At 46.0% G+C, this 17660-nt stretch overlaps 1 protein-coding gene across 1 annotated transcript in view; it reads left to right on the top strand.

The window, feature by feature from the left end:
* The window catches only part of SLC16A12 (solute carrier family 16 member 12), a 164323-nt gene that overhangs the window by 65003 nt on the left and 81660 nt on the right, over positions 1-17660 (top strand). The window lies entirely within an intron of this gene.

Consider the following 17660-nt stretch of genomic DNA (forward strand, 5'->3'; position numbering starts at 1 on the left):
GTGGGGGTAGCAGCAGCTAGGCTTCGGGCATCTGTGGCGGCACATCTGAGCACCGCTGGCGGCACACTAGTGTGCCGCGGCACAGCGGTTGAAAAACACTGCTCTATATGCTTTAGCGATGGAAGAACAGAAAAAAGCCATCTAAGGCTACACAATAAGCCATGACATTGGGAGAGGAGGAGAATTGTACCTTACTGCAGCTCAGTGGAGAATACCTTCTGTGTTGTGCAAGGTGCTGAAACCATTCAAAGTAGTTACCTGTAACATGAGTTCAGATACTGCCAACTTGAGTCAGGTGATAGCCCTAATAAGACTTAATGAAACTTAGATGAAACAAAGCAATTTTTCCTAAGTATGTTAGACTTGTAGATAAAGTCCTGACATACTTTGAAATCAGATCACTACATTTTGGCAACCGTACTTGATCCTAGGTTTAAGTCATACTGACCCAGACCTTAAGAGAAGCACAGAGATCCCGGTGAGCAAGTTGACAGCTCAAGTGGTACATGACACGATAAGGTCTCCTCCTCGAGTTTCTCCAGCAATTGCAGTTGCCAGGAGAAAAAAAATCTGCTTTCCCAAGGGACCCAGTGGTGGAGGAGTCAACACAACATTTTGACATCTGGTCGGGTCTAAAAGAATTGTCCAAAATTACACCGCTACTGTACCTCCATCTGATATGGTCAACATCCACAGAATGGTGGAGGATTATTTAAATGGGAGAGTATAAATAGGCATGTCACAGAGTCCCTTTGAGTACTGGAAAGAAAAAAGGCCCTTGTAAAAATTTGGAGGCCCTTGTAAGAACTCACTTTGCATTATTTGAAATGCCCACCTCCCAGTGTGTGGTCAGAAAGAGTTTTCAGCACAGCCAGGAAACTTATCAACGATTGGCGTAGGAGGCTACTTTCTGAAAATATGGAAAAGATTATGTTTATCAAAATTAATTGGAAATTCCACGAGAAAGACCTTTACTGGCAAGTACATAAAAGTACAAAGATTTCTGTAATGGTGGATTCCAGCGGGAATTAATTAAGATTATGTGAAGTTGATACAAACACTGATGAGCATGATAGTGACAATGATATATTGCCACTGTAGATATCAATGACAGCACTGTTAGTTTACTTAAGCCGACTTAATCCGATTGGTAGCTTGTTTTGTGGGGGCCCAAACAAACCAATCACTTCAGCCACAAAAGAGTCAGTCTCTTTCGCTGAATTACTTTTGTTAAACGGTGCATGTCCTTTTTACTATCCAACATAAGGGAGGGTGGGAGGGTCCACAGACAATTCCATCTTACACCACTTTTCTTTTCTACCACTGCTGAGTGGCAATGTTTCATAGATGTGCTCGTTGCAGCCTTTGCCCTAAACTTGATGAAAACAATATTGTGAGCTGTGAGGTTGTTAAAATTGATTGAAAAGTAATGTTATTGATGTTAAAAATACTGTAGGAACTAAAAAAATTGATAAATTATGTGACTTCAGAAGTTTTTAGCAATAAAAAAAAAAACATGTCCAAAACATGTGAGGGTAGTTTCCAAAACCAAAGCACAAAGTTAATACAGATCCAAAACCAAAAACACGAGGGTCGGCACACATCTCTACATAGGTGTTTCCCAGCATAACCCCCAAGCAACACTCAATGAGCTGTGCAGTGCAGGGAGCATCTAACATCTGTGCCATTCGTTGAAATGCCAGCTAAGCTTTTTGTTGTCTTATACTGAAGGTCAGTGTTACAGTTCCTAACCTACGTGTTGGAGGGGAGGTCCAAGTGAGTAAAGCAGATGCATGCTATGTTATTCTCCTCATTATGCAACGATTTGCTTAATCACACAGTGGGGTCAGGGCTATAATCGCATCATCAAGCTTTCTCCTGATCTACTTCAGTAATGAAGAGGGCAGGATCCTGGGACATTCCAAGAGTATACACAGTGTCATACTGGGGCATGAAGGGCCCATTAGGGGGAATGCAGTTATAGGGGCCTTCAGATGAGATGTGGCCAGCCTCCACAGAGGCTTGGCTAACGATTAGCGTGTGCACGGTCTGGGCGCCTTTATAAATTTACAGTATATCTAGTAAATGTGGGATGTACTCAATATCCTGGTGGTCGGGATCCCGCCGGTCAGAATATGGACTCCGGGATCCTGACTGCCAAGAACGCTTCGAGTGGTGCCAGGGCTAAATCGACTTGTGGGTGTCCATGACACCCATAGAGTGAGAATAGAGCCGCAAGAGGCTTTCTAGCGGTCGCCCCGCTGCCGGCATTTTGGCAGCCGGGATCCTGGGGTAGGTATTCTGACCTCCGGGATCCTGGCCACCAATATTCCAACACCAACCCAGTAAATACAGCCAATGCATGCAAGCTGTTAACTTTATTTATATTCTCTGTCATTGAACAATGTTGTGTTATGGATATCGATGACTATGCACAGTGACTATTGCAAGCAGAGGTGATAGTTAATAACCGTGGTTCTGACATGTACATTATCTCCTGGGAAAGTGCTCACATTTGTCACAGGACACAGGGTAAAAGATTACTAGAATAAAATGCAGAGTACAATGTTTACCTTGGAATGAGTGGAACCTGAGCTCAGACAGTACAAAAGGAAAGCACATGTGCTCTGTTCCCACAAACAGCGAAAATAAATCAATCTCCCTTTCCTGACAGTAGGAATAGAGTAATGTCAGAGCAGGAGTGAGTCACACTTTATCCACATGTGTCTTGCACAGAATAACTTTCATATACTCATTCGGTTGGTAATAAAAATTTTAAATTAGCATGCCAAAGGCTATGGCAAGAAGGAAGTGCTCAGCACAAACATCAGGAAAAACTAATGCTTGTAAACCATGATACAGTAAAAAAAAAAAAAAGTTTTTTTTTTTTACTATGTTGTCAATACAACACCTGCTACAGTAAAAGGGATATACTTAGTCCTAATAACTGTACACAGAAAAGCGGATAGTACTGAGCTGAAAAGTGCATATATTTTATATATATATATATATATATACAGGGCCGTCTTTTCGTATGGGCTCAATGGGCACTTGCCCAAGGGCCCCAGGAGTATAAGGGCTTTCCAGGGGTACCAGATTTTTGAAAATCGGCCCTGGGGAACCGGAGATATCCGACTTCAACACAAAGGTCCCCACCCAAACCTGTTAATTACTCTTCCCTGCCAGATATCTTGGGTTCTGTCTGACATAAAGTTTTTCTGAGGACATACTCCAAAAGCTTGGTCTCTCCCCTTTTGGTGAATACTGGCAGCTTGTCTCTACTATGCCCAGAACCAAAGATATCTGCCTTCAAGCAGCTGGTCCCTGCTCCAGCTCAACACACCTAATATGCAGTTTTATATTTTCGTTGGTGGATTGCTCTGGCTCCTCAACTCTGAAACCCAAGTACCCAGTACCTCCTGAAAGGTGGGACTCTCTAGTTCTATACCTTTGAAAGATAAGAAATCCATTGTCAGGAACTTGAGATATCTGCAGTCAAGCAAGCTGACCTCTCACCAGAAAATGATTATTAAGCCCACTCCACTATCAACCCCTCCCCTACGTATTAAACACCCCCTACCACCATGGAAGTCATGTATCAGGGCCCCTTCATTGAACCCAATGCCGCCTTCTACAGATTAGTGTTGTGCCTCCCAACCCATCTGTGCAGTAAAGGAGTAATTAGCAGAAATTATTTCTCCAGGTCCTACATGCTGAGTGGAAGATAGAACATACCCTACCGCCCGAATGACATCAAAGTTGCCGCTGATAGCACCCCCACCCCTACCCCTACCGTGGGAGGATGGGTAGGGGCCCCAGTCCATTGCTGTGCCCAGGGGCCTACACTGCTGTTAAGACGGCCCTGTATATATATATATATATATATATATAGTGTGATGTAAACTATTCTGCTGTGCTTACAAGCCCCAAATATACAGAGGAGATGTATCAAACCTGACAGGAAATAAGGTGTCAAAACGATAAATGCAGGATATAAATCTTTGTACATACTGCTTCTTGATATGTACAGTACTAAAGGGATTTTGTCTGTGTGCTGCCTGTAAGCGCAAAAATAGGATTTTAGTTACCTACCAGTAAATCCTTTTTTTGTAGTCCATAGAGGATACTGGGGTCCACATTAGTTCCTAGGGGTATAGACAGGTCCACCAGGAGCCATTGGCACTTTAAGAGTTTGAGAGTGTGGGCTGGCTCCTCCATCTATGCCCCTCCTACCAGACTCTAGAAACTGTGCCCGAGAAGACGGACATCTTCGAGAGAAGGATTTAACACAGATAGTGGCGAGATTCATACCAGCTCACACATACAAGGCACATCAAGCTAACTAGCTTGAAAAACTCAGCAACTGCTGAAACATTACTTACCAAGTAACAATGCAGTACATAACTAAACAAAGTTGTACTGAACCAGATAACGGTTGCAGGAAAACGAAGTACTGGGTGGGCGCCCAGCATCCTCTACGGTCTATGAGAAAAGGATTTACCGGTAGGTAACTAAAATCCTATTTTCTCTTACATCCTAGAGGATGCTGGGGTCCACATTAGTACCATGAGGATGTACCAAAGCTCCCAGAATGGGAGGGAGAGCGTGGAGGCTCATGCAGAACTGATTGACTGACCTTCAGATCATCAGAGGCCAAAGTATCGAACTTGTAGATCTTAGCAAACATGTTCGACCCAGACCAAGTTGCCGCTCGGCAAAGTTGTAATGCCGAAACACCCCAGGCAACCGCCCAGGAAGACCCCACCTTACGACTAGAGTGGGCCTTAACAGATTTTGGACACGGCAATCCTGCCGTAGAATAAGCGTGCTGGATAGTGAACCTAATCCAGTGAGAGATCGTCTGCTTAGAAGCAGGACACCCAATTTTCTTGGGATCATATAGGGCAAACAAAGAGTCTGACTTTCTGTGATGAGCAGTCCTCCTCACATATATCTTCAGAGCCCTCACAACATCCAAGGACTTTCATGTAATTGAGGAGTCAGTAGCCACTGGCACCACAATAGGTTGGTTGATATGAAATGCCGATACAACCTTCGGAAGAAACTGCTGACGTGTCCGGAGCTCAGCTCTATCTTCGTAAAAGATCAAGTAAGGGCTTTTACAGGATAAAGCCCCCAATTCAGATATGCGTCTAGCAGAAGCTAAGGCCAACAAAGTGACAGCCTTCCATGTAAGAAAGTTGACCTCAACCTCCTGTATAGGCTCAAACCAATCTGACTGGAGGAACTGCAACACCACATTAAGGTCCCAAGGCGCCATAGGCAGTACAAAGTGAGGTTGGATGTGCAAAACTCCCTTCAAAAAAGTCTGAACCTCAGGGAGGGCAGCCAATGTTTCCGGAAGAAAATGGATAGGGCCGAAATCTGGACCTTCACAGATCCCAACCTCAGGCCCATATCCACACCTGCTTGCAGGAATAGGAGAAAACGCCTGAGTTGAAACTCCACCGTAGGAAACTTCTTGGATTCACACCAAGAGACATATTTCTTCAAAATATGATGGTAATACTTAGATGTTACTCCTTTCCTAGCCTGTATCAGAGTAGAAATGACCTTCTTCGGAATGCCCTTCCGAGCAAGTATCAGGCGCTCAACTTCCATGCCATCAAACGTAGCCGTGGTAAGTCTTGATAGGCAAATGGCCCCTGCTACAGCAGGTCCTCCCGAAGAGGAAGAGGCCTCGGCTCTTCTTGTAGTAGATCCAGAAGTTCCGCATACCAAGTCCTTCTTGGCCAGTCTGGAGCAAAGAGGATCGCTCAAACCCTTGTTCTCCTTATGAGCTTTAGGATCCTTGGGATGAGTGGTGGAAACACGTACACTGACTGGAACACCCACGGAGACACCAGGGCGTCCACTTCCACTGCCTGTGGGTCCCTCAACCTGGAACAATAGCTTCAAAGCTTCTTGTTGAGACGAGAGGCCATCATGTCTATTTGGGGTAGTCCCCAATGATCTGTTATTTCCTTGAAGACCTCCGGATGGAGACCCCACTCTCCCAGATGGAGATTGTGTCTGCTGAGGAAGTCTGCTTCCCAGTTGTCTACTCCCAGAATGAAGATTGTTGACAGCGCCAACGCATGTTTTTCTGCCCAGTGGAGGATTCTTGACACCTCTGACACTGCAGCTCTGCTCATCATTCCGCCCTGTCGGTTTATGTAGGCCACTGTTGTGACACTGTCCGACTGCACTTGAATGGCCCGATTTCTTAGAAGATGGGCCACCTGAAGAAGACCGTTGTATATGGCTCTTAGTTCCAGAATGTTGATTGGAATGCCGACTTCCAGAATTGATCACCATCCTTGGAAGGTCTCCCATTGAGTGACTGTGCCCCAGCCCTGAAGGCTGGCATCCGTGGTTAGAAAGATCCAAACCTGCGGCCCTCCAGAAGGTGAGGCAATTGCAGCCACCAGAGGAGTGAAATCCTGGCCTTTGGCGACAGACGAATTCTCAGGTGCATGTGCAGATGAGATCCTGACCACTTGTCCAGGAGATCCAGTTGGAAGGACCGAGCATGAAACCTTCCGTACTGGAGAGCCTCGTAAGAGGCCACCATGTTTCCCAGAAGGCGAATGCATTGATGAACCAACACCCGGGCTGGCTTCAGGACATCCCGGACCATTGTTTGTATCACCAACGCCTTTTCCAGTGGAGGAAAGGTTCAGAGCCAACCGTGGATTCTGAGTAGATCGGTCGTAATAGCAATGGGCCGCAATAGTTTCTCCCTGGACGCTGCCTTTATCAGCAGATCGTCCAGATATGGAATGATGTTCACCCCCTGCTTGCGAAGGAGAACCATCATCTCTGTCATCACCTTGGGGAATACCCACGGTGCTGTTGAGAGGCCGAATGGCAGGTCCTGGAACTGGAAATGACCGTCCAACAAAGCAAAGCGGAGATACGCCTGATGCGGCAGCCAGATCGGAATGTGGAGATGCGCATCCTTGATATCCAGGGATACCAGGAATTCCCCCTCTTCCAGACCCGAAATCTCCGCCCTTAGAGACTCCATCTTGAACTTGAACTCTTCAGAAAGGGGTTCAGTGATTTTAGGTTTAGAATGGGCCTGACCGAACAATCCGGTTTCGGTACCACGAAAAGGTTCGAATAGTAACCCTTGTGCATATGAGGTGGTATAAGCACAATGACTTGTGACTCCACCAACTTCTGGACAGCGGCTTGTAGGACCGCCCTGTCCACCAGCAGAGCTGGTAAACCTGATTTGAAAAACCGGTGAGGGGGGAGATTTTGAAACTCCAGCCTGTACCCCTGGGACACAATATCCAGCACCCAGGGATCCAGGCCGGATGACACCCAGATGTGACTGAACTGTCTGAGTCTCGCTCCCACCGGCCCCACCTTCGGGACCAGAAGTCCACCGCCATGCGGTGGACTTGGGTGTACCTGAAGTAGGTTTGTGTTCCTGGGAACCTGCCGAAGCAGGTTTCTTGGACTTGGGCCTACCTTCCCGAAAGAAGGTGTTGGACGGCCTGGCCTTTCTGGGCTTCGTAGTCTGAAAGGGCTGTGATGCGGGTGAAGAAAGCGGTTTCTTCGGAGCAGGTGTAGCTGAAGGAAGAAAAGGAGACTTACCTGCTGTAGCCGTGGAAATCCACGCATCTAGCGCTTCCCCAAAGAGGGCATGACCTGTATACAGTAGGGACTCCACACCTTTCCTGGATTCTGCATCGGCAGACCATTGACGTAGCCACAGTCCTCACCGCGCTGAGACCGACATGGACAAAATTCCTGCAGCCATGGAACCCAGATCTTTCATGGATTCCACAAGAAATCCTGCTGAATCCTGAATTTTGCGCAAAAATAAGCCAACATCCTCCTTATCCATAGTATCCAAATCTTCAAGTAAGGTGCCAGACCATTTTACTATAGCTTTGGCAATCCAAGCACTGGCAATAGTGGGACGTAGTATTGCCCCTGAAGCCGTGTACATGGATTTGAGCGTATTATCAATCTTACGATCAGCCGACTCTTTCAAGGCAGTAGATCCTGGTACAGGCAACACCACCTTTTTTTAAAGTCTGGATATTGACGCGTCAACAATAGGCGGGTTAACCATTTTTTCCTATCCTCAACAGGGAACGGAAATGCCACCTGAACCCTCTTAGGAATCTGGAATCTTTTATCAGGGTCTTCCCAAGCCTTTTCAATTCTTTTGACGCATGTAAGGTTAGCGAGGCTTTCTTATTTTCAGTGAATTAAGCCTCCTCAACCTGCTCAGGAGGTGTATCATTAATGTTCAACACATCCCTAATGGCTTCTATCATCAACTGCACCACCTTAGCAAGAGATGCTGTCCCCCGTACTCCCGCTTCACTGTCAGAATCTGTATTGGTATCATAAATTGTGCTAAAGGACGTTTATGGGAGTACACCGCAGGGAGACCTGAGATACCAGAACTGGGCCAGACAGCCATATTCTGCAGCACCTGGGTAGCAGATTATTTCTGTGCAACCCTATCTGAAATCTGAGAAATCATAGTTTTGATAGAGGATAACCATTCTGGCTCACTTGCTGGAATATGTGATAAACCAGTGCTATCATGATTACATGGAATGGGATCATCCTGAGAGGACATATCCTCTGCAGCATATGACACAGAGACCTTGGACATTGCTAGTGGTGTCCACAGACACTCCACACACACACAGGGGATACAGACAGAGTTTCACCCCCAAGAATGGCAAGAGAGACACAGAGATTGTAGCCAACCCACACACAGCACTATATATTATACAAAGGGAGAACCTTTATAAGCGCTGGCTGTGTACCTTAATAGGTTACACCACCGTTTTTAAGCCCCCCCCCCCTCCTTTCTACAACCCCCTGGTACCGTGTAGGATAGCTGGAGATTGATGTGGAGGGACTTGCTTCCTTTCCTATACCACGCTGTGCAGGCAGGAACATGGTGCTGAAACGCTGCTGGGTCCGCTCTGAGGAGAAACTCTGCCCCCATTATGGCATGGTCTTCCCGCTCCTCCAAGGATTATACTGGCCTGAGGTATGATGCTGGCTGAGATTCTATACCCCGACAGACTGTGGTGACCAGTGTAGGCCCCTAACAGCGCCGCACCATTGTACCGCTGAGCCTCCCGGAGCGCAGTTAGTACTGCGCTACTACCCTTATGCCACCATCTTCACACCGGTCCCCCGCTTGTCAGGGGGGTCGGTGTCTCACTCGCCACGATCTTCAGCTCTGTAAGGGGGTGGCGGCAGGCTGCTGGGGTGAGCGATCCCCTGTGACTGGGAACGTTCTATCCCCTCTGGAGCTCAGTGTCCAGTCAGCGGAAACAGTGGCTCAGAGCCCGCAGGGCGGACACTGCTCCCCTCTTAATCCCAAGCTGCAGGGAGACTGTTGCCAGCAGCCTCCCTGTAAAATAAAAAACTCTAAAATTAAACTTTACTAGAAAAGCTCTGTAGAGGTCCCTTAGCTGTGACCGACTCCTCCGGAGCTAAACTGAGTCTGGTAGGATGCGCATAGAGGGAGGAGCCAGCCCACACTCTCAAACTCTTGAAGTGCCAATGGCTCCTGGTGGACCCGTCTGTACCCCATGGTACTAATGTGGACCCCAGTATCATCTAGGACGTAAAATAAATGCAGGCTAAGATATCACACTGCATCTGGGTCACTTAGTGCTGCAATAGGCACCAGGAGAGACCACTTACCGTCAGCTGTCTTTGCCAGTGGCACTTTGACACTGGAGAAGCAGGAAGTGAGCTCTTGTTCGTTTTGTCAACAAAGTTTGTTGAAAAAGTTGCACGCTGTGAGACAGAATGAGTCACAGACACAGGGATCGGGGACAGGGCTGCCAGGGCACAAAAGGGTCTTAGCTGTTAATGTCTTGGGAGTGACTCTCCTCAGCGGGTCTATTTTCATATTTGCGGTAGAAGGCTCCTGCTTCACAGCGGCAGTATATGAAGCAGGTGCGGCTCTTTCTCCACGCTAAGTTGAGAGTCTTAGTAAATAGACCCTAATGTTTGAAAAATGACAGTACCCGATTGGTTGGTACTTTATCTCTCCAAGGATTGATTAATTTCCCCCACAGAATCGTATAGCTTTATACATGTTACATATATCACATACAGTTTCCTTGCTCGCCATACTACCTACCAGACATGTCTGCAAGAAACATATATATAAGAAGAATTACAACAATTTTACATTGTGTCTAATTCTGGTTACAAAATGTAATTAATATGCTATATTGCCTTGATTGCTGTAAACAGCGTGTCAGTCTGCTGAAGATTGCCTTTGTGTACTAACGAGATTCATTTACATAAAAACAACTTTGACATTAAATAACAGCGAGGTTAATTAAGGTTACTCTTGTGGGTGACCTCAGTTAACTTTGCAGTTATCCGCAGACCACAATTTTCCCACCACTGACTATGCTGGAGGACCGCAATCCTCAATTATAGCCAGTGCGCTCCGTCTGATTGGCAGGCTAAGAGCACACAGCCAATCAGGAGAGCGCTATAACATTGCACTCCCTGTTTGGCTGCCAGGTCCTCTAGTAACAGGAGTCACGGGGGGAGTCGGCATTCGGGGAAAGGGGTTCCATTGTGTTAAGTCCGGCAGTGTTTTACTATTCTCCCCCATAAAACACTACTGGCAATACGAATTATACTGACATTGGTGAATTCGAATTAAAAAAAACACGGTAGTTTAGTAAATTACCGTGTTTTTTTTCTTCAAAAAGTTGCATTCTCACACTGCCGATGTCAGCCGAAATTGATCTCGGCTGAAATCGGCAGAAATGAGAAGCTTAGTAAATATACCCATATATCTTGACAAAGGAGTATAATCCAAAACGTTGATAAATTTAAGCAAAGAGTGCTGTGTTTATTAGATTACAAGACTGTTTGAGTGCCGCTATCTATGCGTGTATATTTGGATTTTATTGAGTTGTGCACCACGGCTGCTGTTTCTATTGATGGCGTGCCTGTCAGATTAAACTATATATATATATATATATATATATGTATTTGCCAGAATTCACAGATTTATTAATAAAATATATGTACAATCGCCCACGGCCGGTGTACAAGGCAGCATATACAGTTAATGTATAAAATCTAGTTGGCTCGCATCAGCAATTTAGTTACTAAGGCCCTCATTTCGAGTTGATCGCTAGCTGCCGTTGTTCGCAGCGCAGCGATCAGGCTAAAAATCAGCATTTCTGCGAATGCGTACGGACCGCAATGTGCACACGCGACGTACGGGTACAAAGGCATTTGTGGTTTTGCACAGGTTCTAGCGACATTTTCATTCGCACTGGTGGCCGCAAGAAGATTGACAGGAAGGGGGCATTTCTGGGTGTGTACTGACCGTTTTCAGAGAGTGTTTAGAAAAGCGCAGGCGTGCCATGTAAAACGCAGGTGTGGCTGGCCGAACGCTGGGTGGGTGTGTGACATCAAAAGCCAACCCACCAAAGTTAGAATCAACGCACACGAAGAGTAACTACAGGGCTGGTCTTGTTCTGCACAAAATGTTTTTGCAGGCGCTCTGCTGCACAAGCGTTCGCACTTCTGCAAAGCGAAAATACACTCCCCGGTGGGCGGCGACAATGAGTTTGCACGGCTGCTAAAAACTGCTAGCGAGCGATCAACTCGGAATTACCCCTGAGTGTGATGTAATTGTGAATAAGGGGCACTACTGTGAGGAGTAACATATATAAGTTAAAGTGGTACTAATGTGTGATGTAACGTGACTAAGGGACATTATCGCATTATATAATGTGAATAAAGTTGCAGTACTGTGTGGCCTAATTTAAATTGGGAGTACTATTGTGTGACCATGTCCCTTCCCAGCAAGAATACACCCCTTTTTTTGGCTGCACACCGAATGTGTGCACTGGCCCTCATTCCGAGTTGATCGCTCGCAAGGCGAATTTAGCAGAGTTGCTCACGCTAAGCCGCCGCCTACTGGGAGTGTATCTTAGCTTCTTAAAATTGCGAACGATGGCCCTCATTCCGAGTTGATCGCTCGGTAAAATTCCTCGTATCGCAGCGTTTTTCAGCTTAGTACGCATGCGCAATGTTCGCACTGCGACTGCGCCAAGTAATTTTGCTATGAAGTTAGGATTTTTACTCACGGCTTTTTCATCGCTCAGGCGATCGTAGTGTGATTGACAGGAAATGGGTGTTACTGGGCGGAAACACGGCGTTTTATGGGCGTGTGGATAAAAACGCTACCGTTTCCGGAAAAAACGCAGGAGTGGCTGGAGAAACGGGGGAGTGTCTGGGCGAACGCTGGGTGTATTTGTGACGTCAAACCAGGAACGACAAGCACTGAACTGATCGCAGATGGCGAGTAAGTCTGAAGCTACTCTGAAACTGCTAAGTAGTTTGTAATCGCAATATTGCGAATACATCGTTCGTAATTTTAAGAAGCTAAGATACACTCCCAGTAGGCGGAGGCTTAGCGTGAGCAACTCTGCTAAATTCGCCTTGCGAGCGATCAACTCGGAATGAGGGCCGATGTATTCGCAATATTGCGATTACAAACTACTTAGCAGTTTCAGAGTAGCTTCAGACTTACTCGGCATCTGCGATCAGTTCAGTGCTTGTCGTTCCTGGTTTGACGTCACAAACACACCCAGCGTTCGCCCAGACACTCCCCCGTTTCTCCAGCCACTCCTGCGTTTTTTCCGGAAACGGTAGCGTTTTTATCCACACGCCCATAAAACGCAGTGTTTCCGCCCAGTAACACCCATTTCCTGTCAATCACACTACGATCGCCTGAGCGATGAAAAAGCCGTGAGTAAAAATCCTAACTTCATAGCAAAATTACTTGGCGCAGTCGCAGTGCGAACATTGCGCATGCGTACTAAGCTGAAAAACGCTGCGATGCGAGGAATTTTACCGAGCGATCAACTCGGAATGAGGGCCACTGTTCCTATTTAAAATATAGGGGGTATGACTGCTATGGGTGAGGTATGACGATGCTGGGAAAAGGCTGTAGGGTTACAGGCGGAACTAGTGGCGGTGCTAGGGGACACCAGCCAAAATCTTGCCTAGGGCATCATATTGGTTAGGGCCAGCTCTGCCAACAGATGTATACAAGCATCTGGCGTTAGGAAACAGGTTAGTCGCTGAATATCTCAGATTATATCTCTTAGACTTATCAACAGAAAGGCTCATATTAAGACTATACAATACATGTTATATATTACATGTAGTTTGTTATTTTGTGTAATAATTATTTTAAGTTGAGAAACCTCAGTTTATATTTAAACTAACCAGAGTTGCAGTTTTCCAGCTGGAACGAGCGCCAGAAAAATAACTTCCCTGTAAACACTGAGGATTCTGGTGTAAAAACCCAGACAAAAGTGACACATTGTAAAGGACAAAAATTGAACTATAAAAAAAAAGACCCAAAGTGATATAATGATGATGTCATCATGCTAATTAGTATACAGAAAGTAATAAACATCACATACAAATAGAGAAAAAGAAAGAGAGCATTACATGAGATATGTTTTCACAAACAGACCCACAGTAGAGATCAAACATTTTGCTAACAAAAGAGCTACAAACATAGAGGACTTGCGCAGTGTTTCACTACCGATCGAATAAGCGATCTTCTGTGCAGTTTGACAGTTTCCCTATTGTGGAGAAACTGCACTTGTACAGGATCCATTTGGCGCATGTCCAGAACGGGACTTACGATGTGATCACAGTAATGCGAATGCCTCTGTCTGATTGACGTGCAGAGGCATTCAGAGGGATGAGGGTGGGATTGGCCAGCGTTGTCACAAGGCCACCTGCAACGGCAAGCCTGAATAAGCAAGCCAGTCGCAACGCAAATGCAGGAAGCTGTGTAGCTCCTCCTGCATTTGCATTGCTAAGGACTACAATCGCAAAGTTGCTGCAAATATCTTTGCAATCCTTTACAATGCAAATGCAGGATGAGGTGCATACCAGCACCTTCCTGCATTTGTGATGCATTCGCATCTGTGATGAACATCGCGATCATTGGTTGCGATGTTCATCTGTGACGGCAGGCTGAGTAAGCCTGAGCAGTCTGCAAATTAACTGCATCCCAGTCTTAGCCTAATTCAAAACTAAAAAATAGAAAATAAAATATTAGTCCGTTAAGTGGTTAAAGGGAGAGTACATGGGCATATCTATAATGAGTGCAGGGTGTGTGGTGCACATGAGCCGCTGTCTTCAGAGGGGCAAACACTGTACACCCTTGCACAGCATAGTTGGGTGCCATGTTCCCAGAGATCAGCATATCGATCGGCAATAGAGGATGGGGCCTGCACGTAGCCTGCACATGGGCCCCATCTTCTCTTAACCACTTAACTGACGATTGTTTTCCCAAAAAACGCTCAAAAATTGTTGTTGTTTTTTTTATGAGTGAATTAGGTGAAGAACATGAATATAAACCTATACAAAATGATTTTATGAAAAAGAAAAAACTTTTTAGAAAAATCCCCCCCCCCCCCCAAACATTGACCGGGAACACCGTGACCATCGGAACATTGGTAACATTGCGACCATCGCGACTTTACCCTTTAGAGCCCGGACCATTGGCATTTCTATAATGGGTGCAATGTGTGCCGTGCACACAGGCCCCTGGATCCAGGGGGGCCCACATTGCACGCACTGCACCCATTTTAAGACTTACCATTCCGGAGTCCAGTGCCGGGCGCAGCAGTCGCTGTGGAAATCGCCGCCAAAATGACCGCTGCACATACATGCACAATGCCGGAGTCTACAGCTCCATACAGAGGAGGGGGACCACCTGGAGGTGCACACGGGCCCCCTCCTCTGTAGAAATGCCCCTGGCCTGGACAGCCACCAGGTACACAGTGGGGGGCTGTGGGGTGTTGGGGGTGGCTTGGGGAGGATGTTTTACACTTCCCCAGCGGCTGCTATTGTCTGCAGCCTCGGGGGGGGGGGGGGGGGGATCCTGCTGTGCTGACCAATCAGCAATGATCGGCAGCACAGTAACACTGTGGGGAGGGTGCAGAGGAGCAGGGGGACCTTCAGGTCCATCTGACAGCAGCAGCGGAGGGAAGTTACCCTTCCCTGCCACTGCTAGCACTGTTTATCTGACTGGTCGCATCCTGTGCAACCAGGTCAGATAAAACACTGCATGGTGTGGTCACATCTGATACGACCATGCCAGGCAAGTGGTTAAGCCACCCCTGGCAAAGCAGAAAAAGATACCAAAAGTAGATTACAGGCCAACAGCAAACCCTGATCTGAAAAGGAAAACATTAAACAAGAACAATAAATGCAATAGAGAATTATATGAGGCATAAAAGTCCAGAAGTATTTCCACCCGTACACTAATGAAACACAGCTACAATTCTTGCCTCTGGCCCATTCAGGGATCACATGAGTTGAGTCATTTAGAAATATTGGCTGGAGCATCTCCAACCACTGATAACTTAACCTTCAGTATGTACTATATAGACAGGAAATTTCATTCAAAGGTGGAGATGCTGATTTGCCAACACATTAAGCCTTCCTCAGCCTCTACTCTTACAGGTAAAAAGCAGGCCATCAATTACTGCACCATATGGTCAGCAAGAATGTCAGTACGATCACTATGATAGAAGTCTGCTGTATGCCCAGGATCCAGTAATGTGCATTCTAGTTGTGATATACCCCATGGCTCTTCATATTTAGCTATGATTAGTTAATGGCACTTCTCTTGTGCAATGGGTATTATGCCCCAAGGCTCTATTAGTTACACAAAGAGCTCTTATGTAAGTAATTCAGTTACCATGAAAATTTGTATCACAAGCCTCAAGTACATCAGTTACTTGGTGATTTGTTTGGTGGGAAGCTTTCCTATGGGAACAATGAGAGCCCATATTAAATCTTACCCAGCTTAGCAGCATTTGCAGGTAGGAGTTCATGGGAACTACAGCAGTAGGTAAAGACAATATAATAACAACTAACTTATGCATGAACTTTGTTTCACATAGAAGTGCATATGCCTTCCCATTCCACTGTGACAGAAGACTCACATCACTTCTCTGTGCCGTTAGGAAGATCCTGTGTTTTCCACTACATCTGATTTCTGTCCTCATATCGTGACACTGCCCTTGCCACTTTAAAGACAGCGGAAGCCACTATACACTATATACCTTTTAGAATGCTGACTTATTGGGATCTGATGGAGCAGTGGCAGAACCTCCCACAAGGCTGCTCTTTCCGAGTTGATCGCAGCCAGCATCTTTTTTGCTGCTGCTGCGACCATTTAGTCCACACCTATGGGGGAGTGTATTTTAGCTTAGCAGGGCAATCAAAAAAAATGTAAAGCAAAACTAGACTAGGCCTGGACATACTGACCCTGTGCGATGGATCCAGCGATGATGGGCCCGGCTTTGACGTCACTCCTCCGCCCTCCGTTGTGCTGGACACGCCTGCGTTATACTCACCACTCCCCAAAAATGGCTCCAAACGGTCCGGATCCGCCCTGGCATGCCTCTGTCCTGTCAATCTTCTTTGCAGTCCGTCCTGCGACCGCTTTGTTCTTTAGACGCAACGTAACCCGGCGACCTCTGTCGCCGGGCGACGTTGCGCACGCGCACAGCGGCTGCCGCGCATGCGCGTTCCGCACCCATTCACACCACAGCGATAAACCGCTGCATGCGAACGGGTCGAAATGACCCCCAAGATCCTTTCCATGAGGTACAAATTGCTCTGCACCTGAACTTGTATCTGATTTTCTGATAGCAGTCACCAGTGTTGACACATCTTTCTCATCAATTAACTAGTTCAACACAGCAGATGACTGAACTCATAAATTGAGGTAGTCAAGGAGCAGAGCATTTTGTACCTGATGGAAGGGGTCATGTTGGAGGGTCTGCAGTGGTTCTCAACTCCAGTCCTCAATTACCCCCAACACATGTTGTGTGTATTTCTATAATCATGCAAAGATTAGTTAATCTATTTTGCTGGATCAGTAATTACCCCACCTGCTAGTCAGAAACCTACAAAGGATGGGTGGGATATTTGAAGATGGAGTACAGAACCACTGTTATGGAGGATACAAATTTCCTGCCAAAGAATATTGCTTGCTCTATCTGTCTGTCTGTCTGTCTGTCTGTCTGTCTGTCTGTCTGTCTGTCTATCTATCTATCTATCTATCTATCTATCTATCTATCTATCTATCTATCTATCTATCTATCTATCATACAGTGTTTTATTTACTTTGGAGACTTGCCAGTCATGCTCACAAGATCTATCTTGTTTTTTCTGTAATACAAATGTAACACCCATGTACTTATTGGTTGCTTTATCTCGGGTAGAACAGACTGCGTGCTGGACAGATTTAGATGAATATAAGTACATCATTGATTTGAGGGGAACAAATTATTTATCTCACTACTACACAAGTAGTTTTTCTGGCCCCTCTAAACAGAATCTTTTTTTACTTTTTAGATTTTCAATTTTAGAATTCTGTGGGAGAAGTTTTTTTAAACACTGAATTATTAATTTTAATGTATTTTCTATTTTTGTTGACTGATATATGTATTTTGTGAAATGCATTCTAACAGTAACTCCTATGCTTTAATGGGAGTGTGACTCACATACTGGGGGTTATTCAGACCTTGACGCAGCCGTACGTTCGCACGCAGCAGCCGCATACAGGTGGTCTG

This window comes from Pseudophryne corroboree, chromosome 3 (assembly GCF_028390025.1).
Source record: "Pseudophryne corroboree isolate aPseCor3 chromosome 3, aPseCor3.hap2, whole genome shotgun sequence".
Lineage (NCBI taxonomy): Eukaryota > Metazoa > Chordata > Amphibia > Anura > Myobatrachidae > Pseudophryne > Pseudophryne corroboree.